At 50.1% G+C, this 24,540-nt stretch overlaps 1 protein-coding gene across 30 annotated transcripts in view; it reads right to left on the reverse strand.

Annotated features, from left to right (window-relative positions):
- Positions 1–24,540, reverse strand: part of PDCL3 (phosducin like 3) — a 185,631-nt gene that overhangs the window by 141,378 nt on the left and 19,713 nt on the right. For 8 of the 30 annotated variants that reach the window (XR_014841404.1, XR_014841401.1, XR_014841403.1 and 5 more), the window contains exon 7: positions 16,413–16,596. The gene's annotated coding sequence lies outside the window, so the exon portion shown is untranslated. Of the gene's footprint in view, positions 1–93; positions 3,142–3,338; positions 3,424–3,895; positions 4,119–6,186; positions 14,217–15,090; positions 16,597–16,867; positions 16,964–24,540 lie in introns of those variants that run through there. The other 22 variants (XR_014841399.1, XR_014841387.1, XR_014841382.1 and 19 more) reach the window with 22 other exon arrangements.

Below are 24,540 nucleotides of genomic sequence, written 5' to 3' on the forward strand. Positions count from 1 at the left end.
ATGAAACTACTCATGCAGCTCCCATATGACTTAGCAATCACCCTCTCATCTTTAATCCTAGAGAAATATAAACTTACGCTTACACAAAACCTGTACAGAATGTTTATAGAACCTTTATTTGTGATGGCCGAAAACTGAAATTAATTCATATACCCTTCTATAGGCAACCGGTTAAACTAGCCACAGAATGCTACACAGCAGTAGAGAGTGATGAACTATTTACAAACCAAATTTAACGTAGATGAATCTCCAGTGATTTAGGATGAGTGGGCAAGAGCCAGTCTCCAAAGATTACATACTATATGATTTCACTTATTAGAACATTTTTGAAATGACACAGCGTTACCAAGAGAGGACAAATTAGTGGCTACCAGGGGTTAAGGATGGGGATTAGGGGTGGGGGAGGCGGGTGTGATTATAAAAGGACAATGCGAGGGACACTTGTGATATTCAAACCATTCAACATTCTGACGGTGCAGTGGGTACATGAACCCACTCAGGTGATAAAACTGCACAGGTTCTAACACACGTGCACACACACACACATGAAAAACTTGGGAAATCTGACCAAGCCAGTAGATTGTATCAGTGTTGGTTGTGATATCAGTCCTAGTTGCGATATCATATCTAGTTTTGCAAAAGGTTACTATTGAGGAAACGGCAAAGTATATAAGGGATCTGTTTCCTAGATCAGGGCTCTCAACAGGACTAACATTTTCTCAAATTCAAGGCTATCTGCTTTGGCTCTTTATTTCTCACACAATACTTATTTAGCACCAGCCTCCTTCACCTAGTAGATTCTCAAGGAAGCCTGAGAATTCCCCTATAATCGATGGTATCATCCGATGAAGTAGGCACGAAAGACTGCCAGCATCTTTATCGACAGATACTTGCAAAAGTTTCAGTTATTTGGCATTGACCTTTTCCAGGGACAATCAAGTGACGACCATAGGCATATGCTCTCAGTGTATGCTCTGCATTTGTCACACAGACACATCACGTGCACAACTACAAAGATGCATTATCACTATGGTCCAACAGGAGTCTCAAGTGATGGTTCTCATAGCAACCATCAACGAGCCACTTCACACGTGCACCCATCAAATCACTGGACGTGACTCGTGTTTGCAATACAGCTTCTGCCAAGAGTGTTTTTTCTTGTGTTCGTCTTTCAGCTTATTATCAAGTGTATCATGGCCACAATTCGATAAATAATCCATGTTATTTAGTCTCAAAGGACCCTCTATGGGGCCATCTATAACCATGAGAAATAAATACAATCGATTCAATTAATCAAGTGTTGACATTTCCTATATATGAGGTGCTGGGATCGCTGGGGCAACAAAGATGTATAAAGACGGGTTCCTGCTCTCAGGTAGCTGACAACATCATACGCAGGTTCTCTGTGCCAAGGACGTAGTAAGAAACCGGCTTTGCTACGAGCTGTGAGTGAGAGCTGATATGGTGCCTTGGGACCTTGGGAGAGATGATTTCCTGCCTGGCACGTGGGGAGGCTTACTGAAAGGGCTGTGGGCTACGATGGTTAAAAGCCTGACCACAAGAGCACCCATCAAATCCCACTCCTGGCTTTACCGCTTACCAGCAGGGCATCTTGGGCCAGTTCCCCATCTTCAGAATCAGGAAAATACTATCAACCTCTCAGGGTTGGCATGGGGAATAAAAGGTAACACCCATGACCTGCCTAGCACAGGGCCTGGCCTACAGTAAGCACTTCAGTGATGTTGGCTATTACTATTTAGCTGACAGGGAAAAAAGATGAATAAGACATAAGACCTCTTCCTGAGCGGCTCTCCATCCCCTGGGGGTGGTAGATATGCATGCAGCTGGCTTACAGGGCAGTGGGACCCATGACATTACAGACCAGAAGAGACCAGTGTGGACCTTTCTCTGGAGGCCGTAGGAACCACCAGCAGACACCTCGTGGTCCTCACAGCACCTTCACAGCTGTCTGAAGCAGGTTTTATTCACACCAACACTGACTTTTCCATCAGCCATTGACCAAGGCCAAATACAACATGGGCTGAGCTCGCAGATCACCTCTGCTCCCTGTATTCATCTCTTTACTGCTGGTTCACCCTTGACCTTAGCTGCATTGCTGCAGAAGGAGGAGGGTCTGAAGTGGGCTCTCCTGTGGGCTCTCCCCCTGGCGCCCTGTAACAAGTATGGCCCCAAACAGAGACCGGCTGAGGACCCAGCATCACCACGACCCCTTCAGGCATGGATGCCGGCACACCTTTGATGTGAGAACAGCGTCAGCATGTTACTGCTGCTTATCTCGAGGAAGGTTCCCCATTTCCTGGGGGGTGGGGGTGGGGGAGTCAGAGAGGCAGAGAGTTTGCTTCTTGCAAGTCAAAGCCTCTTTGTTCTCTGCTTTGCCTCAGCTCTGTGGGGCTGTAACACAGAGCCTGCCTCCCATGGACTCACTGTCCTGTGGTCCAGACTGCATTGAGGTGCAAATGCTCTCTGTAGACTCACCTCGCACCCTGGAATTCAGCAGAGCTGGTGTGGTCAGTTCTGGTGTCCACCATTTAGCAAGCCATGCTCTGCACGGAGAACCAGCCATTGCTTAGAATTTGAGGTGAACACTTTTTGCATCATCGGTTCGAAGTCCTAGTAAATTCTGTCTAAACACAGTAATGATTTTTTTTTTTTTTTTCCCAGAAGGAATAACAACAGTGGAGAGGAGGTATGCCAGGTACTTGCTCTCCTGCCTGATGTCGGTGTTCTGGAAGCTGGCAAGGCCTTCCCAAAGCCCACTGCTCCCTGGGGACCATGAGCAGGAACTGCAGAGGCAACAGCTATAAGGAAGCTGCAGCTTAAGCTCTGCCACTTGCAGTCCAGGAAAGAGCAAAAGCAGGGGGTGAGCACAGGAAAAGGCAAATTCTCCAGCAAGAGCTCTGAGATCACCTCCCAAAGACACACGTAGGCCAGAAGATGAGGAGTCGCTGCCCTCCGCGCAGGGCCTGTGGGGGTCCTCAGAGGCTTCAGCTCCTGGGCTCAGAGCAGGAAGCTTGGGGCCCTCTTCTCTGAGCAGGGGCCATGCAGGAGGCGAGCCCGGGTCCCATCCTGACCCATTGCCAACAGGGGGTGCACGTTCTCCTGCGGCCCTGGACCCGAGACCTGATGAAGGAAGATTCCTGCTTTAGAAGGTGTTGCTCTCAGGCCCAGAGACTCTGCAGCTGCTCACAAAGCAGCCCCCACCGTGGGGAGGGGGGCGGGGCGCTGGGGCAGCAGAAGTCAAGGGCAACAGTCCAGACAGGTAAGGCCAGCCTCCCTGCCCCTAAGCAGCCTCCGGGCCCAGGGCGGTTCCAGCTTACCGCCACCTGGTGGCGTCCATGCTCAGGTCCTCCTTGCCTGGGCCACGACGCCCCGCTCCTGGGACTTGGTGCGTCTTAACCTGTCCTGGAAAATCACAAAAACTGCTTACATTGTTTCAGTCCAAACCTGACCCCGGAGCTTTAAATGTTCCTGGCTTGTTTGAAAAACAGCAATCTGTGCTCCTGGAGTTAGACCAAGTGCTCACTGCACGAAGGCAATGGCCCTGCCAGTCCATCCACGCATGGGTTAGACCTGGGAAATTACAAGGAGGCATGGCCAGAGCAGAAGGGGACCAGGATGCTGAAGGTGCCAGAATCCATGTCCCAGAGGGACCCCCTTCCTCCTGCCCCCGTGCCGCTGAGTGACGGGGAGACCCTGGGTGTGCCCTCCGTGGATTCTAGGTTCGAGAGGAAGGGGAAGGATGTGGCTCTGAAGGCAGGAGCAGGACCAACAGGTGGTGGGCACTTGGGGTTGGGGAACCAATATCTGTGCCGTCTAAGCAGGCCTTGAACCCCGTCATGGGTTTCCATGGAGGAGGGCAGTCACCCATACATACTTGTCCTGAGAAGGACGGTGTCTGTACAGGAAGGCTGTGCAGGGGCTGCAGGCACAGGACGCAGGAGAGGGAGGGGCGTCGCTCGGTCCAAAGGATCCACCCATCCACCTGGACCTTGAACCCTCAGCAGGAAGGAACCCATGTACACCTGAGCACCCACTTCGTGACTCTGGGTGGAACTGGATGTTCAGACCCGCCATCCAGGGTCCTGGGGAGGGAATTCCTGCTTGGGAAAGGAAGTTGAGCTCAATAAACTCCCAAGTGCCCTCGCAGTTCTGAAAGGCCTTGATCTGTCTGCTTGCTCACAAGTCAGCTCCAATGTGTGCACAGAGTCTCCAGCAATGCAGCAAGCTCTCCAAATGTGGATGTTCCACTGTCCTGAGCTCCAAACATACGTGCCCTCTCCTGTCTTCCGGGCCACGGATGTCTGTGGCATCACCACCTGAACCTGGGTTTTCCTGGGAGCTCCTCTGACCCCTAGGATGCGGCGTCTCCCTTCCAGCCGCCCCCATCCGGGGCTCCACCATCCGCCGCCTGGACTCAGGGAGTGCTAGGCTCACATGAGTCAAACTTCGTTCCTGGCCAGGTCTGCACAGGTGACCCACTGACCCACTTTTCTGTCCCCCTGGCATAACTCAGCATCCTGGGCACCAGGGCACCCCTCCCCCCAAGACTTGTGATGTTTAGAGTCTATGACAGGAAACATGAGGGTACCTGCCCTACAGATCAAAACACAATGCACTGGGGTGTTCATGATCGCTGGGCTGCCTCTGTTTAATTGCATCGCCGTCATTTATCATGAGAGACGTGACAAATTCATCTTTGGGTTTTTCCAGCTTACAGCTCTGTGTTCTCCTGTGCTCATTCATTGCGTTTCCTTCTCTCACTTTCATATTTAAATGAAAACAAATTGGCTCATTTACCCTGAGACTCCCTGGGCCTGACAGAAATTCAAAGTGTGTGTGTGTGTGTGTGTGTGCGTGCGCACGCGTGCGCGCATGTGTGAGCATGGGCGTGTGCTGTATTTGTTTTGTCTCAAAGATTTAGGATGTCTGGATAGAGTGGATAATTCAAAAAGAAAGAAATTTCCAGAATGTCTTCAATCATTTGCACAAAACAGAATCTGCAGTTGCTCAGGAAGAAAAGCTCATTGATAAAACCACCACCACAGACAAAAACCAAATCAACGTGGCAGTCTGCTGCAAATGTCACAGCGTCATGTATAATTTATACCTTCACAGAGAACTGCAACCAATTGTGGAATTACTTTTTTCTTGCCTGTGTTAACTGGTTTGGGAGGAGACTGCTGCCAGGGCAGCAAGGCGTCCCTGATTCAGAATGGAGTTGCAGAGAGGACTGGACACTGAGTCAGCCCAGGTCAGGGAGAAGGAAGGTGCCTGGGATGGAGGGAGACGGCCAGGCTGGAGAGCCTGGAGGGCTCCAGGAAGGGAAGTGCAGGCAGGAGGCCCTGCAAGAGGAGGACCCTTCACCAGAGCTGCTCCCGCCTTTAAATTTATCATTCTTCCTAGACTCTGACCACAGCAGCTCAGGTCGCTTCCCAGGCACAGGTCAGTGCAGTGAGTTAAAGGATCTGGAGTTGCCACAGCTGTGGCATAGGTCACAGCTGCAGCTCAGATTCAGTCCCTGTCTTGGGAACTTCCATATGTGTGGATGCAGCCATAAAAAATACAAAAATAAAATTATGTGAGTACTGCACAGATACCTCACATGGTGTCTTTACCTCCTCCTGCAAACCCAATGCCTAACCCTTTGGCTTGTATGCTTCCAGAACTCTGTGCATTAACATGTCTGCTGTGGAGTGTGTGTGTGTGCACACGCGCGCGTGCCCGAGTGTACATAGACAAAACCTCAATTTATTGCACTTTGCAGATGTTGCCTTTTTTACAAATTGAAGGTTGTGGCAACCCTGTGCCGGGCAAGTCTTTCGGAGCCATTTTTCCAACAGCACTTGCTCACTTTCTGTCTCTGTGTCACTTTTTTTTTTTTTTTTTTTTGTCTTTTTAGGGCTGAATCCACGGCATATAGAAGTTCCCAGGCTAGGGGTTGAACTGGAGCTGTAGCTGCCAGCCTACACCACAGCAACACCAAATCCAAGCCATGTCTGTGACTCGTACTGCAGCTCACGGCAACACCGGACCCTTAACCAGTGGGGCCAGGGATCAAACAAGCATCTTCATGGATACTGGTTGGATTCGTTTTCACTGCGCCACAACGGGAACTCCCTCTGTGTCACATCTTTAATTTGCACCATATTGCAAACCTTTTCATTATTACTACAGGTGTTAGGGTGATCAGGAGTTCTGATGTTACTATTGCAAAAGATTATGACTGGCTGAGGGCTCAGAGGATGGTTAGTGTTTTTGAGGCATAAAGTATTTTTCATTGTCTTTTTAGCCATAATGCTATTGTACCCTTCACAGACTAGAGTATAACATAAGCATAACTTTGATATGCCCGGGGAAACCAAAAAATGTGACTCGCTTTATTGTGACTTCTGGAACTGACCCATAGTGTCCCTACCACGAGCACACACCACATGCCAAGCTCCTGTTTTCTCCTGATCCCGTGGGAAGCCCATGGAGCAGGTGTATATGAGAGGGCGAACGACCCCAACCCAGAGCCCTGGCCACCTCTATCTCACATGCAGAAACGCAGTGCCCAGAAGTCTCGCAAAGGCAAAATGTGCTCTAATTCAGAGCAGCGATTTGATCCCCTCTGAGCAGGAAGTGGGCAAATTCCCACCTATGGGCCCCACCACCTGGCTGATGCAAGGTGGCTTTGGGGCTTTGAGTCCTGAACCTTTCTGGCCAGTCTGTTTCCTGGCTCCATCTTGAACTGTGAGTGTGTGGGTGTGATATGAAGAGTCAATTCTATCAAAGGAAATCACAAAATGTGAAAATTAATTTTTCTCCCTGGGAGAGAAGCATCTGGGGTTACAAAGTCCATTAATGGTGTAACAGGCAGGAGGGAGGTCAGATGCCTGGCTCTGGCCTTGGAAGGCAGGAAGGCACAGTGAGGACAAGGATGTGCCGATGGCATCAAGGACAGGCCAGGTTAGAGCTTCCAGGTGTAGCTGCAGGGGGACGTGGGGCTGTCCAGGCAATGGCTCACACACATAGACCCAGCTACCTGGTTGGCAGCAAGGAAACCAGTTGCTAGGGCTCACTCCAAGATGAATGGGACTCTGGGTCCCTGTCCCCCAGGGTCCCCTGACTGAGGCCCGAGAGATCCGAGGGCTGTGCTGCAGGCATGGGGAGGTGGAGGAGCAGGACAGGAAGAGAGGGACCTGGCAGGCCCTGCCTGAGACCTACAGTGTCTCTCTGGACACTGCGAACAAAACCCAGCCGAGGGTGGGGCTGCACGGGACTGCTCATGCACTGACTTTTGGGGGGGGCCCCAGGTACCCAGCCTCTGGATGCTTGTGCCAGCACCTGTGTGTGGAGACCCTGGAAGGAGTTTGTCCTTCCAGCAAGAACCAGTTTCCACAAAAGCAGGTCAGGAATTCCTGGGAAACTCACCCATTCAGACTTTGATTTTTCCATCTTGAAGTTCAAAGAGCATGAGCAAGTTCATTGGAAGAAAAAAAAAAGATTTTTAAACAATCAAATATGCTTGACATAAGGTGGAACTGAAAACCGACAGTCAGGGGAACCCCCGCTGTGGCCCTGCCCATGGCCATGGCTGGTCCCTGGCTGACTGGGGTGGGGGCAGCCCTGGACACAGAGACCAGGACACTGGATGAGCCCGGCTATTCTCTGTGCCGCCACCCTCAGCCCCGGCCCACTCACCAGGATCAGAGGCTGTTGTGTCCTTGAAACTGCCCTTCTCCACAGGTCACAGGACATTTGTTATCTCAGTGGGTATATGATGCCTTCTCCATATGGGGCAGGTTTCTCCATCCCTCTTTGCTGGAAAGAGGAAATGAGGTGGTTCCAGCGAGAAGAAAGGTGCCATTTCACTCCCGGCTTGTGGCCCATGATAGGAATGTGAGTATGAGCCATGCAAGAAACCCAGATCTGTAAGCACCAGGACCACATCTTGCTTACTGTGCATCCTCAGCAGTGCTTAGCATAGGTCCTGGTCCAGAGTCAGTTCTCAATGAGTCCTCAATGGCATCTGCCTGGGAGGTTGCGGAGCATGAGGTCAAAAGCACCGGGCCACATCCTGCCAGCTTCAGAGGGTCCCCTGCTGACCCTGTCTGGCCAGCATCCCCTTCAGTGATGCTCCATTTTTTCCCATTCTGGATTCAATTAATTTGATGGGTGGACCTGACCATCCCAGGCTCCAGTGGGCATGCGACCCACTCCGGAAAATTACAAAATCAAGTGAACAACTTACCACAATTTCAGGTTCTAAGGCAAAGACTCATACATTAGAAAATGATTTCACCCAAATAAGTGCAGAGGCCAATGTATGTAATAAACTGCCTTTGCAGCCTTGGCCTCTCTCCTTGAAAATGTTGAGTAGATGATTATGGCAGTGGATCCAGGCTACCTCGTCCTCAGACATCAGAGAACATTTACATAGCTGGATGAGCAGGGACAAATTAGATTCCACCTCATGTCGATAAAACATCAGTAACAAGGAGCACCCCTCGGTCTGATGGTTGGACTCAGCTCAGCTACAATGAGGTGCCCTTCAGAGTCTGTGCCTTTTGGAAAGTGTGTGATTTGCTCGCCTACAAGTCTCTTCATTTCAGAACAGGTCCTAAGCTTCGGGTTGGGGCAATGCCGATAGTTTGGCTTAATTTCTCCCAGCTGGACATGATCTCTGCTGGTCCCGCAGTCTGGAAGCCCTGATCAACAGCCATCTCCATCTGTCCATGAGAACTTGCTAAGGTCAGCCAGGCCAGGGTGGTGAGCTGTGCACCAAGCCCCGCGGTGTCAGACCCTTGGCTGAGTCAGGAAGAGCCGCTTCTGTTCCAGGGCAAGTGGGATCTGAACAGCTCTTCACTAGGCTGGGTGGAGGGGCCATGGGGCCATCTTCTGAAACAAGTCCTGGTGTCAACAAGAGGGAGACCTGATTGGGGCTGGCGGGTAGGTCTGCACCCGGGCTCTGCCCCTTGGGTCTCAGCAGCGTCAGGCTCCAGGTGGGACAAGAGGGAGCAGTCACCCAAAGCTGACTCCTTCCTAAGGGGCTTCAGATGGTGGGAGACAGGCTAAATAGAAGCTTCACTCCTTGGAAACGCCTCAAAAGTGAATACGGGAGCAGAATTCGGTCCCCTCCATCTTGGTGGAAAGCCAGTTCTCTGGATTTGCCAAACCTCATTTCTAAGTAAAAAGGCTGCCAGTTTGGGACTCACAGTTATTCACTGAAACCAAAGATGATGCAATTGGGGATTTGCTCAGTAAAATTTTTTCTTCTTTTACCACTCCAGTAGTGGTTTTCTTTTTCTTTTTTTGAACTAATGTTGGTCATTTCTGAACTGGAAAAGAGGATGAGGGGGCCCGAGTCAAGGAGCGTAGCTACTGACACAGCAGAGGGAAGGAGGAGTCCTTGGAATCCTGACTCCCAGGCCATCCAGACACACCAGGGACGCACCTTCTCCCACCCCCTACACCCCTGCTATGTGTGCTCAGAAGATTCCTGAGGATGGATGATGACAGGATTGTCCCCTTCCTGGAGAGAACACAGGGCACACTGTGTGGTTGGGGGTCAGGCTCCAGGGCACACGAAGCCTACGCCCTCTCTCCTTTCATCCCAAACATCCACTGCTAAAGAGATTCATAAGAAGACTTTTAACAAATTCTAATGCCCAGCTCGGGAGATCCTCCCAGAATTTACTGACTGGAACTGTAACTGCAGTCAAGGAATCAGAAGAACCAACCAACACCTATGCCTGCGCCCTTCGTTCTTGCCCCGCCCACTCAGAAATTTTATTCCCCCGAGTCTTTAAAGCAGCCCCCACACCAACTCCTTCCCATGTGGCATCAGATCCATGTGGCTTGGGCCCAGCACTGACTTGTGACTTGTCACAAATGGCTCTGGGAGCCTCGGCAGGAGGGGCTGGTGCAGTTGCATGTGGGTGACAGAGGCGCCGGTGGCGGCCCTCCCAGCAGGGGCCAGGAGCCTGGCACAGGGCGGACAAGCTTCCAGGGAGTCTCCCAGGGCTGCTTATTTCTGTGCTTCTAGATGTATCGCGTCTCCACACACGGTCCTGTGGGGCCTGCCTTTTCCTCCTCTGACTCCAATCAGAACTGTGGGGGCTCCCGCTCACCACACCCCTGCCTCTCCTTGATGGAGAGGCACTCAGACACCCCCACCCCGAGACCTCCAGCGGCCCAGGAAGCACGGGGCTGGGGCCCACGACATTCGGCGGGGTTGGTGGCGGGGGCATGGAATGTCTGAATTTAAGATCAGAAGGAAAAATGAGTGGTTGAATAATGGGTACAGAATGATGAATTCAGCCTAGATTACAGTCATCTTTACCTGAACACAGCCAGAGGACACACTGTGAGATATGTTTTTGCGGAGGGAGGCGTGCACAAAGGCAGGAGGGCCCAGGGCCTCGTAGAGCCGTGTGGGCTTTAACCCGAATCCTCTAAGGAAACCAGGGGAGGCTGGGAGCTTGGGCCGAGAAGTAAGGGCTTTCCCTCCTTTCAGCCCTTTCTCCTCTTTCCCTCCCTCCCCCCTCCTTCCTTAAATGTGCTCAGGACAAAAATGTGTGCTTCTACCAGTAGCCAGACAGCCTGCTCCGTCAGGACGTTGAGAGGAAGATGCGCTGACCCCACAGCAGCTACTGGACAGGCCTCTGGGCACCACGGGAGCCCCAGCCTCATGCTCTGCTCAACCGCAGGGCCAGGCCTGGACCCCTGCCAGGTGGACAGGCTCCACCACACCTCCAGGAAATGCCAGGCACAGGCGTGAGCTGGACCCAGCACTGTCCTCCAGGCCCTACTCGCTGGACAAACAGGCAATGACAGAGCAGTGACACAGCGAGGGTGGGCACTGCCTCCACTGGGGAGGCAGAAGTGGGACCAGTTTCCAGAGAGTAGCCCCTGTGGCCCTGTGACAAAGGTGTGAGTGTATCTTAGTGTATTTCAGACACTCACTGCATGGCCTGTAGAGAAGCCACTGCAAAGGGACAAAAGTGGACGCAGGGAAGAAGGATGTGGGTCTGGAGAAGAGTCCAGCAGAGACACTGAAGTGAGAGCTCTTCCCAGCCCTGGCAGGCCCAGTGCTCCCCCATAATGCCAGCCAGGCAGCTGGGAGGGTGTGGCAGCTGCTAGGAGAGACACACAGGTGGGGAGTAGACACTGAGAGGCATCTGGATCTTTAGGGGGCTTGGACCCCTGATGGATGGCCCGGAGGGGAGCAGTTTCCTCCAGAGAGGGCCCTGTCTGGTGAGCCCACCTCTCCCCGACCTTGCTGAAGGTCCCCCGATGCCCCAGCTCTGGAAACTGAGGGGCTCCCTGCTGCTGGAGAGCGAGCTTGCACAGAAGGCCTCCCTGGGCCCGCAGGGCGACTGGGACTCTGAGGGCCATTGGGAGAAGGAACAGGCTCCTGCCGGCTGCTGCCAGGCCCCGGCTCCTTAAGCCTCAGCCTCACACCCAGCATCTGATCTCATGCGGCCATCTGTCCCCAGGCTGAGCCCCTGATCCCAGGAAGGAGGTGGGGAGGGGTGAGTGGGCTGTGAGCTGCGGTAAAAGGGGAGGGGATGGGACGTCCAGGAAACCTGATTTCTGGCTAAGCCTCTGTGACCTTGGGCAAGTCACTGCACCTTTCTGAGCCTCTGTCCTCAACCACCAGATGGAAGGCTGTTCTGTCAATTTCCTCGGAGGCCTGCAGCATTAGCATTATTCTATGGGTCAGGAACTTATGGATCTGGGGAGCAGGGGTCATGGGTGCTTAGCGGTTCTCACACCCATGTCTGTGTCCCCTCACACAGGGGTGTGACTGGAGCTGTGTCCCTGCCCCACTTGGTGTCATGGGAGTTTCCAACTACAGTGCAAAAGTTTCCGTAACACCCTGGCGCTTTGCTGAGCAGCCAACCCCAAGCAGAAAGCAGTCTCCAGTGGTCCTGGCTGCAGCCAGCCCCCCAGCTGGTGGGGCAGCCCTGCTCCCCCCCAGCACCTCTTCCCTGCAGCTCCCCTGCAGGCCCAAAGGGGCAGGTAGTCCCCAGAGAGCCGGGGGCCTCCAGACGACTGGAGAGGGGGCAGAACTGGCTGACTCCCACACTTTCTTGCCCACCAAAAATCTCTGTCTTCCGGGGGTGCTGAGACAAGTACCCCCAGACCCCTTGTCCAGAGCTCATCAGCTAGTGTGACGTTCTAAGTAAGACCTCAAGCCTTGGTGGTGTGAGCCTCAGCCTGTGTCCTCCTCCTCTCAGGGTGCCACAGAGAGGCCGGCCATACCTCCCTTCACCCCAAGGCCCAGCATTCCCCATGGCAGACAGGAGAAAGGAAGTCCTCCCCTACCTGAGAGAGCCACGGAGATGTTGCCATGGTAGGGGGTCGACACAGGAATCGCCAGCTTTTGGGCCAGTGCACAGGCCCCCACCCCTGTGCTGGTGATGGTTCTACTGGTGCATAGGAGGTTCCAAGTCCTGCCATAAGGGCTCTGAGGGGAAATGGGGAGCTCAGAGAAGCTGGGGGCACACACAGTAAAGGGGCAGCCCCCAGACCGACAAAGTAGCTCACCAGACTCCTAAGGCCCCCAGGGCTGGGAGACGACAGAAAGCTAAGGGCTTTGCAGCGGAACTGAGAGCACAAACTGGAGGGGAGTGTTCCAAGGAAAGGGAAGGGCCCAGAGTGAAGGTGTGCAGAATGAAATGCAATGTGAGAAACATTTTGCCACTTGTTTGCATCTCAGGTAATTCATACTCCACCTGCTTCTGCTGCTAGGACTCCAGCAGATGCTTCATCTCTGTCATGGAGGTCCCTCCCTTGCAAAATGGGGTCTGCCTGCAGGGCCGGGAGATGCAGTAGCCAATGTGGTCCAGCCTGGGGGCAATTTCAGTGGTTTGGGCAGCCCCCCACCCCCCAACTTCCAGTGCAGGATGTCACGCTGGGTGAAGTTTATGGGTCATTAACGGTCGTGACACAGACCCAAGGAATCAAGACCTGCTGAGAGAGAATGCTTGAAAAATCCTCTGTGATGCTGTTCCCTGATGCCCATGTGTCGCCAGCTTCCCCCAGGCTCGCCACCGCCCTTCAGCCAGGTGAGCAGCTGAGGAGAAAACGTGGCACCAGGGGTAGGTGCGGTTCCCTAGTGGATGGCACCCCAGCACGGCCGCCTCCCACGTGACCGCTCCACGCCTGCGGCAGGCAGGCGGGCGGGTAAGCCAGTGCCGCTGTCCCGGTTCCCCTGGCAGCCCTGTCCATTGCACCACCCCTGAGACTCCCCACCCCCTTCTCTTGCTGACCCATGGACCCTGCTGCCCCCCAAACTCTGCTGTCCCAGATGACTTGGCCTCCATGGGGAAAAGGCTTTCTTATTTCTACCTCTGTTTCCTGAATTTACTTTATTTCTGTAAAACTATTCAAAAAATGGAAAAATACAAAATAGAAAAGTTAAAACTACCCTACAGCCCACCATCTAGAAAGAACTTAAAAAATTTTTTGCGAATGTTATTCCATAAGTTCCCCAAACCCATAAGCAGAATAGATTAGAATAATTATGTAAAATGGCATTTTAGTGCACAGCCTTTCTTCCTTCTTCCTTCCTTCCCTCCCTCCCTCTCATTTCAACAAAAATCTTCATGGAAAAGGATTCATTACTGGAGGTACACCTGTAAGCAGACTTTCCCAACTGGTCAGTTCTTTTTTGTTGTTGTTGTTTTGTTTTGTTTTGTTTTGTTTTGCCTTTTCTGGGGCTGCTTCCACAGCACATGGAGGTTCCCAGGCTAGGGGTCGAATTGGAGCTGTAGCCACCAGCCTACACCAGAGCCACAGCAACACGGGATACAAGCCACGTCTGCAACCTACACCACAGCTTAGGGCAACGCCACCGGATCCTTAACCCACTGAGCAAGGCCAGGGACGGAACCCACAACCTCATGGTTCCCAGTCGGATTCGTTAACCACCAAGCCACGACGGGAATACCCCAACTGGTCAGTTCTGCCCCTTGAGGCAGGACAGTGGCCCTCACACCTGCCTGGTCATAATCAAACCAGTGCTGAGTCAGGCACCAGGCTCCCCAGCCCTTTGCACACTCCATTTTCTCCTGTGTTCAGTGACCAGGACAGCTCCTCCCATTGTCCTCCCTGCTCTAGGGAAATGGGGGTGGGAGCCTGAGGCAACTTATTCAGGTATAAATGGCAGGGTTGGCTGCAAGTTCAGGTCTGTCAGAGAGCAGAGCCTGGGCACTGCAGGGTACTTCTCAAAGGAGGAAGGGCTGCACACAAGATGTCCAGGTGCTGAAGCGAACAAGGAACCAAAGCTCCGATGAAAGAAGAATTCCAGGGCAGCTGGTGACCTAGGAGTTCCACTGTCCCAAGCAAAGCAAGAGGAGATTTCCATCCAAAGAGTGTCTCCCAGGCTTTGCTGAGAGAGGGTTTGTCTGGGAGCCTGCTCCTCTTCCCACCTGGGCAGGAAGTGGGGAGAGTAACACATCTTTGGGAAGAGGATGGACAATGAGCATGGCTGGGCCCCCTTGCTGATGCTTCCAGAACTCAGCCTCACGTGGGCAATCACACCATTACCTACTGACCAAACCCCTGGGTGGTGAATCTCACATATTAGCTTCCAATGAGCCTATTTTGTACAACTGGAGATTCAAATATGATCACGGGAGTGATTTCGGTTTTGCAGTAAAGACTGAGGTTAAAGAGAAAAAAGAATAAACATGTGCCCCTGAGAGTGAGGCGCTCAGAGCCGGCTTGAGGCTTCGGGCCCTGATTCAGGAGATCAGGCAGCCTGACCCCACTGCCCTCAGCCCTGCCTCATCAACAGGGCACCAAAGGATCCGTGACAATGACATCAGCTGGGGTACAGACAGGAGAGGAAAACCACCCTGTAATTTGAGCAGGGAAAATGTAACATAGCAGGGGCTTAAATAGTAGCAAGGGCTTCACTGCTGAGAAGGGATGAGAGCACAGAAGAGCACAGAGGGCTGGAGTGGGGGGTGGGAGTGGTCAGGGAAGGGGCAGGCTTGCCTGGGGCTCAGGCCCCACGAAGAGGGTATTCACAGGGCACTTACCCTGCAGTGCCCAGGCTCTGCTCTCTGACAGAGCCTCCAAAGACAGGGCCCAGACTGGTAAGCGGGAAGCCTCCCCCGGGGTGACGCCAAGCTTTTTGGAGGGTGAGAGTCCCTGGGTGTCATATGTACCACCAGCAGCCACGCCACAGAAGCCAGAGGGGGACAGTGTCAGAACCAGGAAGCGATGCCCTTCCTTTTGCAATGTCCATCCAGAAGCTCCTAGTGACAGATCTAGCCAAAGAAAAATGCTTGCAGGGCCAGGTGCAACACCCCAAAGCAGGGCAGAGAAGCAGCAGTGCCCGGCTGTCGAGCTGGGAACAAATGCTCACCCATAAAGAGGGGGTAAGTAAGATGTGCAGAGACACTAGAAGGAAGAGTACAATGCGGTGAAAAACAGGTGAATCTGAGCCATGAGCAGCCATGTGGCCGGGTTGTAAAAGATCTATATTGAGTGGGAAAAAAAGTCAGAGAAGACTACAGATTTATAAAGCTTAAACTCAACAGTGTACCAGATGACGCAGTATGCTGTTTCACTATAATACATATATGGAGAAGCTGCTTCGAAATGAGAAAAATAATGAAAACACAGTGTCCAGGCGAGTGCCTGGGGGGCGGGGGTTGCTGAGATGAGGACAGGTTGGGGAGGGGCTCAGGGTGGTCTCAGATGCACTAGGGGGTCTTAGACTCACTGGGGTCTGCTCTTGTGTCCACAGTGAGTTCATGAGTATTCATTTGCTTCCTATACCCTGTAATTTAGGCGAATGTAACATCTGTTACCTAGGCACCTAGGTCTGTGTCAAATATTACTCAATAAAGTAAAAGGAACCAAACTGTATCAATGAGTTGTAGTGTCACCGGCTCTCACAGCAGCTCCTGTTTAAAAGGCCTGCATATCTGAACTGATGCAGCTCCGTATGAACCAGCATGTGCCAGGCCATTAGCAAAACTAACATGAACTTTGTCGAAACATAAGCCAAGTGTCCAGGCCCAAGGAAGCTATGCTTCTCCATCACTCTGTGGGGACTGGATCACCAGGATTCTGGCCCAGCCCAGCGCTGACCCCAGGCTCCAGCTTGGGCAGGCTAACCACACAGCTCCTGCCAGCCCCACCAATGGCCACTGGTGGCCAGACCCCACAAGGGGGGTGTCACTGTGGCCCGATGGATGGAATGAAAACGTGTCAACTGCATCAGGTGCCCAGGACGCAAAGGAATTAGAAGCCAACCTCTGCCAAAGCATCCTGGCAGGATTTGCAGCTCACCCTCAATGAGAACAAAGCTGGACCAGCTTGCAGGCTGTCCTTCTGGCCTGCGTCTTGTAGGAGTTAATGGGTGGTTAATGGGCGGAATTTCTTACCTGTCCTTATCCTTTAGGACTCCTTCTAGAAGCTGCTCCTGACTCCCCAGGCACAGCAGCGCCCATCTTGTGTGCCTTCTCAGGGTGTTTGCCTCTGGTCTCTGCACCCACTGTGGTTTTCTCCCACCAGGCTCCCAGCACCCAGCACATGCCCAGCATGCAGCAGACACTCGATACATGCTTCCTGGAAAAGTGAGCACAGGTGGGGACAGGAGTACAGGAAGAGTATAATGTTTAGCTATAAACCAAATATTTCCGGACTCATCATGACATCTGGTGGTGACTCATCTCCATGGTGGACCCAACAAATTCAGGGGCACCACCACGGTGCCTTTCTCTCATTTCAGCAAAGGTTTGCTAAGCGCCAACAGTGTGCTGGGGACCGCGGGAGTGCAGAGCTATGTGGATGAGTGTCAGACCTGTCCTCGAGAGGTCTGGGGCCAGAAGCAGCTCACCTGAGGGTCAGCATGGGTGCTAATATCACACCACTGCAGGGAGAGGTGGATACTCGTCCTCTGATGGCCATGGACTCAGCATGGAGAAGGCAGCCTCTGAGGGAACCAGAAACTTTCTATTACAGGAACTACCTCTTAACATCATCCTGGGTACCATTCCCTTTAAAACTAACTTGCCCTCCAAGTTTCGGGATACTGTCCCAATTTTAGTCCTGGCTTCAGCCAACATTCCTAGAGAGTCAACACCTAAAGCCACCCTGGCTTCCCCAGTCCTCCTCCTCCTCCTCCACAGGGAAAGGATGCAGAAGGCAGAAGGCAGATGGAGAACCCAGTCCTGCTTTTTAGTCTCTATTTTCTCCAGGATCTTTGGCCTCTACCTCTCCAACTGAGCTTAGAAAAAAATCCTAATTGGATAACCATCTGAGAAGCAAAAATTGAGGTAGTTTTCTTAAACTAAAATTATATCAAACAAAACAAAATGAAAACATTGAAATATCAGAAGTATATAGGTGACGTTTTTCATCTGGATCTAGGGCAGTTCTGTGTGCTGTCAGAAGTTGTAAACAATGAAACCCTTAACACCGTAACACTCTGTTATGGCAAAAATGAACTAAAACAAGACAAAAATAAACAGGTTCCAAACTTAGAGAAACTGAGAAAAAAACAAGAGTAAACACATGACAAAGCGCTAGTTTCCTTAATATATAAAGAGCAGTCACAAATCAATGAAAAGGGACTGTCTCAATAAATGTAAGTAAAGAACTGGTAATTTTTCAAAGACATATAAATGGCCAATAATATAAAAATGAAATTGTTTCCTTGATTGGTAAGACTTATAATACCTAATGCTGACAAAGGTGTTTGTGGGAGTGTAAACTGGTGTTTTTCCAGGGGGAAAACAGGTAATAGAGATGTCAAAATAGTAAATGTGGACATCTTTAATCTGGCAATCTCACTTGTAAGAATATGTATGAAAATAAATGGTCAACTGCATAAAGTTGCATAGCTTCATCAAAGCATGGTATAAATATTTTAAAGTTAAAATCATTTGTCTTTCAACAACAGAAAATACTAATTTTTAGCTATGAGCCAAAATTTTACTTGGTTCATTATGACATTATGGTGTCATTATTAAATAAATAAATTATGGTCTACTGATCCTATATCATCCTCTCCTAATGGCCTCTAGACACGGTAATCTAACTGTATCATCATAAAGACAGGGCCAGAATATATTGCTAAGCTTTAACAACAGCAACAGAAAAGTTAGAACTATCTCTAAATCCATAAAGATTGTGATTTGAAAGGAAGACGCAGTGCTTTATCTCTATGTGGCTGGATTTAGAACAGTTTACTTTCTTCATTAAAAAATTGTTTTATATGAAAAGAAGGTATGGTTTAAAATCTGAAAAAACACAATTTTCAGGAAAAAACAAACAAAGAATGAAGCCCTGCCTTTCAAATATGTCCAAGCCAGTTACTACACTTGGCTCTCGAGGTAGGAGCTACAGAGATATTTAGAAACATATAGGTATATGGACTATAGAGCTATAGAACACAGGTGTATAGAAATGCTGCCTTATGAGAAGAGAAAAGCTACATTCTCAGATGCAAGGTGAAATGCATGGTTCTTACTTTCCTTCAGACTGACACAGGGCTTTCACAAACCCCTAATAAGGCTAACGGATGCGAAGAACCATGCACAATAATATCCACTATAACGATTCAGACATGAAAGCAGCCATCAGCTGAGGCTGGGGGTTTTCCGTGTCACAGGCTCTGGTAGAGCATCTCTGCCTAGAATAGACTTCCCAAGGCTCACATTTACAGTAAATGTAATTACACTTTAATGGCATTCATCTCATTCTGTCACTTTTTCCATAGCTCCTATTTATAACCCACACAATGGGAACATTTGTCCTCTGATTCACTGATGAGTTTTTAGGCCAGGAGTCTGGCTTTTAAAATGACAGTACCCTTAATCCTAGTGCTGATTTTTTTTAAATGAAATGACAGCCTGTAATTAAAACAACGGAGCACAGGCAACCTCACTGGATAAGAATAGTGATTCGGCAGTGACTTCAGGTGGTGGGATCACTATCCATTGTGCTAGAAGCAGGACATGGGGACAAGGGCCTGACCCTGGCCATGTAGGCTTGGAAGCCACTCCAGGGTCCTGTGTTCAGTCCCTGTAAAAAGGGGCCCTGGTTCTGGGCTTCCTCTCAATCAGGCCCACCCAGCTGGGGGGGTCCCAAGTCAGCCCGGGACTTTTGCTCCTCTGGAAGAATCAGGGGGCCAGTCCTGCCCACTCAGACAGTGCCCACGGGGCTTGCAAACCAGATGGGGCTGCTGAGGGCCGCCCCCTACCCCGTCCGATCAAATACCACAGAGTTCACGTTGCTTCCCCTGAATCGGCATCAACTGGTGGAATGTGGTGGGGGTGACTCCTTGCAAGGCTGGGGCTCAGTCACAACAGGCCACTAGCCTCCTTCTGACTCTCCTCACAAGCTCTGGGGTCACTCCCTCTCAGAGCCCAGCCTCCAGGATGGGCAAAGCCAGGGCCAAGACCAAGGCACCAGTAGGCTCTGGCCCCTGGTCCTGGGAAGTGTAGCCCTCGAGTCTGCCGCCCCACGCCTGCACACTTGAAGCCCTACCCGTGGGAGTGAAGGAGCCTCAGGGTGACTCAGCCCCAGCCACCTGAGCTCCTTCTGGCATGGGACATGGGTTTTCCTCACTGAGGCCCTGATGTTATGGAGCAAAGGAAGCCATGCCCACCGGGTCCCGATGCACAGATTTTGTCAGCATAATGAAAATGATATTGCTTATGCCACTAGGTTTGTGGTGGGTTGAGGGGTCTGATGAATGAATTTACCTTATAAACACTTACCTAGGCCCTTTAGAAGAGCCTTCTTCTAAACAAGATACAGGCATTAGTTTGCATTACAGTTAAAATATTAATGTTTATAACTGCCCTGTGAGGTCCATATTATTACCATCTATATTCTAGTCTAGTCTAGTCTGGACTGGTCTGGTCTGGTCTGGTCTGGTTTAGTTTAGTCTAGTCTAGTCTAGTCTTTTTAGGGCCACACCCGTGGCTTATGGAAGTTCCCAGGCTAGGGGTTGAATCAGAGCTGCAGCTGCCAGCCTACAACCAACCCAGCCACAGCAACCCAGAATCTGAGCTGTGTCTGTGACCAACACCACAGCCACAGCCACAGCCACACAGGATCTGAGCCGCATCTGTGACCTACAATATAGCTCCTGGCAATGCTGGATCCTTAACCCAGTGAGCAAAGCCAAGGATCAAGTCCATACCATGATGGACAGTAGGTGGGTTCTTAACCTACTGAGCTACAACAGGAACCCCAATCATCTACATTTTAGAGTTGAGGAAACTGAAGCACAGAGAAGGTAAGGGACTTGCTCAAAGTCACACAGCCACCAAGCAGGAAAGGCAGCTTTCAAACTGGGATGATTGAGCTCTGGAACATACACTCTTAAACCTCCTGCCAGGCACTCTGGTCCTGCCCAAACCTTTGTAGCCTAAACTTTACGCACTGAGTCCTGACAGGCCCCAGTGCCGGGCAGCATCCTTGGTCTCCTTCTGCCTTGCTTGCGAAGTTGAGATCAGATGCTCCCGGCAAACCCACCTATTATGCACACCTCTAGAAAAATCGAATAAAAGACATTTTTTCCCTAGGAAAGGGCAAGTTCATTACACATTGTTCAGACCAACGTTGAAATGACTCCCGGTCCTGACCCGATTCTTTGGCAGGCCCCAGGCAGGGGCTAATTTACTTTGCTGCAACCTCACATGCAACCAGAGGCTATTTCTCGGGCTGCATACCCCTGAGCAGCTGTCCTCTGACTTGGATACACACTGAGCCCTCCCCCCGACCCCCCCCCCCCGCCCCGGCTCCTGTGCACTAACTCAGCAGGCCTGCTGTCTCTAAAAAGAGGACACTGCATGGAGGTGGCCTTGGAGAGCCTGCGGGAGCTCTTAGGGATTGAATTTCTTTGCTTCTGCAAACACTTATACACACCCACGAGCAAGTCCTAACAATAAAGGATAATGATTTGTGGACTTTTAGCAAAAACTTTCTTTCTTAAACTCTACTTCTGCCATTTAAAAGTTTTTACCAAGAACCATGGAAGCAAACCCTGAGTGTAGTGCCATTAGATCATGCAAAAATCCTGTGCAGAAGTCTCCTGGACCCTAATTACCAACCAAAAACCAACAAAACCTTCCCTTCAGTTCTTTCCAAACAAATAAAAGCCCTGGACAAAAATGGCAAAGGTACATGCACCCCTATGTTCATAGCAGCACTATTCACAATAGCCAAGACTTGGAAACAACCTAAATGTCCATCAACAGATGAATGGATTAAGATGTGGTCCATATATACAACGGAATACTACTCAGCCATAAAGTATGATCCAAAACATGACACAAATGAACCTATCTATAAAACAGAAACACACTCACAGACATAGTGAACAGACTTGTGGTTGCCGAGGGGGACGGAGTGGGATGGTCGGGGAGTTTGGGGTTAACAGATGCAAACCAGTATATATAGGATGGATAAAAAAAACAAGGTCCTACTATAGAGCACAGGGATCTTCCGTTTCAACTTCAACGGGAAAGAATATAAAAAAAGAACATATATATATATATATGCGTTTGTGTATGTGTAACTGAGTCATTCTGCAGTACAGCAGAACTTGGCACAACATGGTAAATTAACTATACTTTAATAAAAAAAAGTTTAAATTGGTTCTCTCTCACACACACACAACAAATGGCCAAGTTTCTTACCTACCTATTGTGCCATTTGCAAAAGACAAGAATAACCTCATTAAGTTAAAAATAGCTGCCAACACAGGGCTTCCAAACAGCACGGATTCTCCCCCCCCCCTTTCTTTCTCTCTCTCCTGCCTTTCCTTTTTTCTTTCATAAATGATCTGCTTATTGGGCTCAAGATAAGAACTATGGAAGGTCCCAAACACAGGGGGATGCCAGGAGGAACCGTGTCTGTTTGATGTGAGTCATTAACGGGTTACAGAATCCATAGAACAGCAGGTCCCATCTGACTCAAGATTCATTCTGAAGAGATCTGCCTCGACCCCATCCATTGTTCACTGATTGAAGCATAAAAACCACTCACACTGCAAGTTCCCTCTCTCCGGACCCCTCACAGCCAAAACCGTGTCTGGCTGAGCATCCGCGTTAGGATATTCGGAGGAAAGTGAGGAAAGATTAAATAAGAAGCCTCTGTGGGAGTTCTCAAGTTCAGGGAATTGGATCCTGCTTCCCAACCTGCTGGCTGATGGCCCTGTCTCCGACACATTCCAACACAGTGGACAATGTGCCTTGAAGCCAGTGGTCTTCGCCTTCCTTGCTGGGAGGGTGCACATAGGCCTCTCTGAGCTGTACTTGATTCTGACAGAATCCACAGCTGGGATCCTGGAAGAGAACGGGGAGTCCAGAGGCTACACAGCCCAGCACATGGCCCTCCCTCCACGTGGGTGCCATTTCCGTCATTGAGCAGGTGCATCCATCCATTCAGAGCACTGAGGAATAGTCTGAGATCACACAACTGTTAGGCAGCAAAGACTTTAAAGGGTGAAAAAATCAATGCAAAAAAAAAAAGCCTTTGGGAGTTCCCATTGTGGCTCAGAGGATTACAAACCCAACTAGTATCTATGAGGGTGTGGGTTCTATCCCTGGCCTTGCTCAGGGGGTGGGGAATCTGGCATTGCCATGAGCTGTGATGTAGGTTGCAGACGTAGCTCGGGTCCAGCACTGCTGTGGCTGTGGTGTAGGCTGGCAGCTGCAGCTCTGATTCAACTCCTAGCCTGAAAACTTCCATATGCTATAGGTGCAGCCCTTAAAAAGCAAAAAACAAAACAAAACAAAACAAAACAAAAAAAAAACCACAACATAAAAACCTCATCTGCTCTGTACTGAGACTTTTACTCACTAGCACACCAGGAAAGTAAAGCTAATCTAGAGAGAAATGGGTGTCTCCTCACATTTGAAGTAAGGTATAAAAGAGCAGAGGAAAAAATAGGTTACACAGAGGGATTGTGTAATGGTGGGAGCATAAAAGGAAAGAAAACGACATGAAGTTCCCCAAATAAGAACATTAAAGGTGCTAATTTAAGATTCTTCCCAAATTGTACCAACAAACTTACTGAAAAAGTTTCTGGGTCACGTGAGGCCCAGTTTAGAATCACTAGTACTAGTACCAAGCAAATCTGCCATGATGCCAAAGCCTCTAGGAGTTTAAAAATGCTGTTGCAGGAGTTCTCATTGTGGCTCAGTGGGTTAAGAGCCAAACATAGTGTCCATGAGGATGCAGGCTGGATCCCTGGCCTCACTCAGTGGGTTAAGGATCCAGTGTTGCCATGAGCTGTGGTGTAGGTCACAGCTGCAGCTCCAATTTGACCCCTGGCTTGGGAACCTTCATGAGCCACAGCTGTGGTGGTTAAAAAGGGAAAAATGCCACTTCGGATGGTGATGGTGATTACTATTATTACAACATCAACAACAATAAAACATCAGCAAACTGTCCTAAGCACTTTACAAATGTTAGCTCATTTAATCCTCACAATAACCATCTGGTCTGGATCCTTTTTACAGATGAGAAAACTGAGGTACTTTAATGGCATCATGAGAAGCTACCAGCTCTGTGCTTCCTGCTGGTGATGATGGAGATGAGGCTTCTGGAACTTCCTGGTGGCCTGGTTAAGGATCCAGCATTGTCACTACTGGAGCTCAGGTTCAATATCTGGCCCAAGAACTTGCGCATGCTGAGGGTAACGCCAAAAAAAAAAAAAAAAAAAAAGAAAGAAAGAAAGAAAAGAAAAGAAAGCTGGGGAGAGAGAGAGGAAGCTGTCTACTTCACGAAGGTTGGTCCTTGGGTACTTTGCAGGGTGTGGTCCTCAGCTGACACATTCAAGATCATCCTTTCACTTAAAAGTAGCCAAGACTCGGGAATGGATTTGCATCAAGTACTGTAACCCAGATTGAATAATAAAATAGAACGCTGATTTACTAGAGGGTTCCAAACTTCCATTCAGTCATTTTTTCACTGTGCCCCCAAGCCAAAAGAAGTATCTAACAGTTTCTTTTATTAACTAGTTAGGGCCAAACAACTTAAGCATGTATGTCCTAAAAACTTTCAACCATTTGAAAAACAATACATGTATATATATACATGAAAATCGAAAGAAAAATAAATTTATTCTGTTACTTACTAATGCGACGTGAATACCTGTTGGGCACTGAATACTGTCTCCACCTTGGAATTTGACACTGCCAGCTCACTGCCTGCTCCATGTTGATTTTTGAGCTGTACCTGTTTTTACCACAGCAACTGCCAAAAACCCAGCTTTAGAAAGACAAGGCATCATCAAGAGAGGGGCAGTGCAAGCTAAGGTGGCAGGAGCGAGCAGTTCCTGCAGTGTTGGATGCATGTGCAGAACTGCTGTGTGTTTCCCTTGATAACTCAGAATGTCCTGCTTTCTGACATTCTGCGGGAATCTGGGGTACCTCAGTACAGAGTTTGAGAACTGCATTATTTATAGTAAGAAATACAACAGCCAAATGTACGCACTTCCCCCATTTTCTTTCCAGTAGCACTGGGAAGCCTAAACAGAACCAGAAAAGC

Source organism: Sus scrofa, chromosome 3 (genome assembly GCF_054392235.1).
Source record: "Sus scrofa isolate SSC_HxYL_T2T_F1_AM1 chromosome 3, Sscrofa_HxYL_maternal_Yorkshire_Landrace_v2.0, whole genome shotgun sequence".
In the NCBI taxonomy this organism is placed as follows: domain Eukaryota; kingdom Metazoa; phylum Chordata; class Mammalia; order Artiodactyla; family Suidae; genus Sus; species Sus scrofa.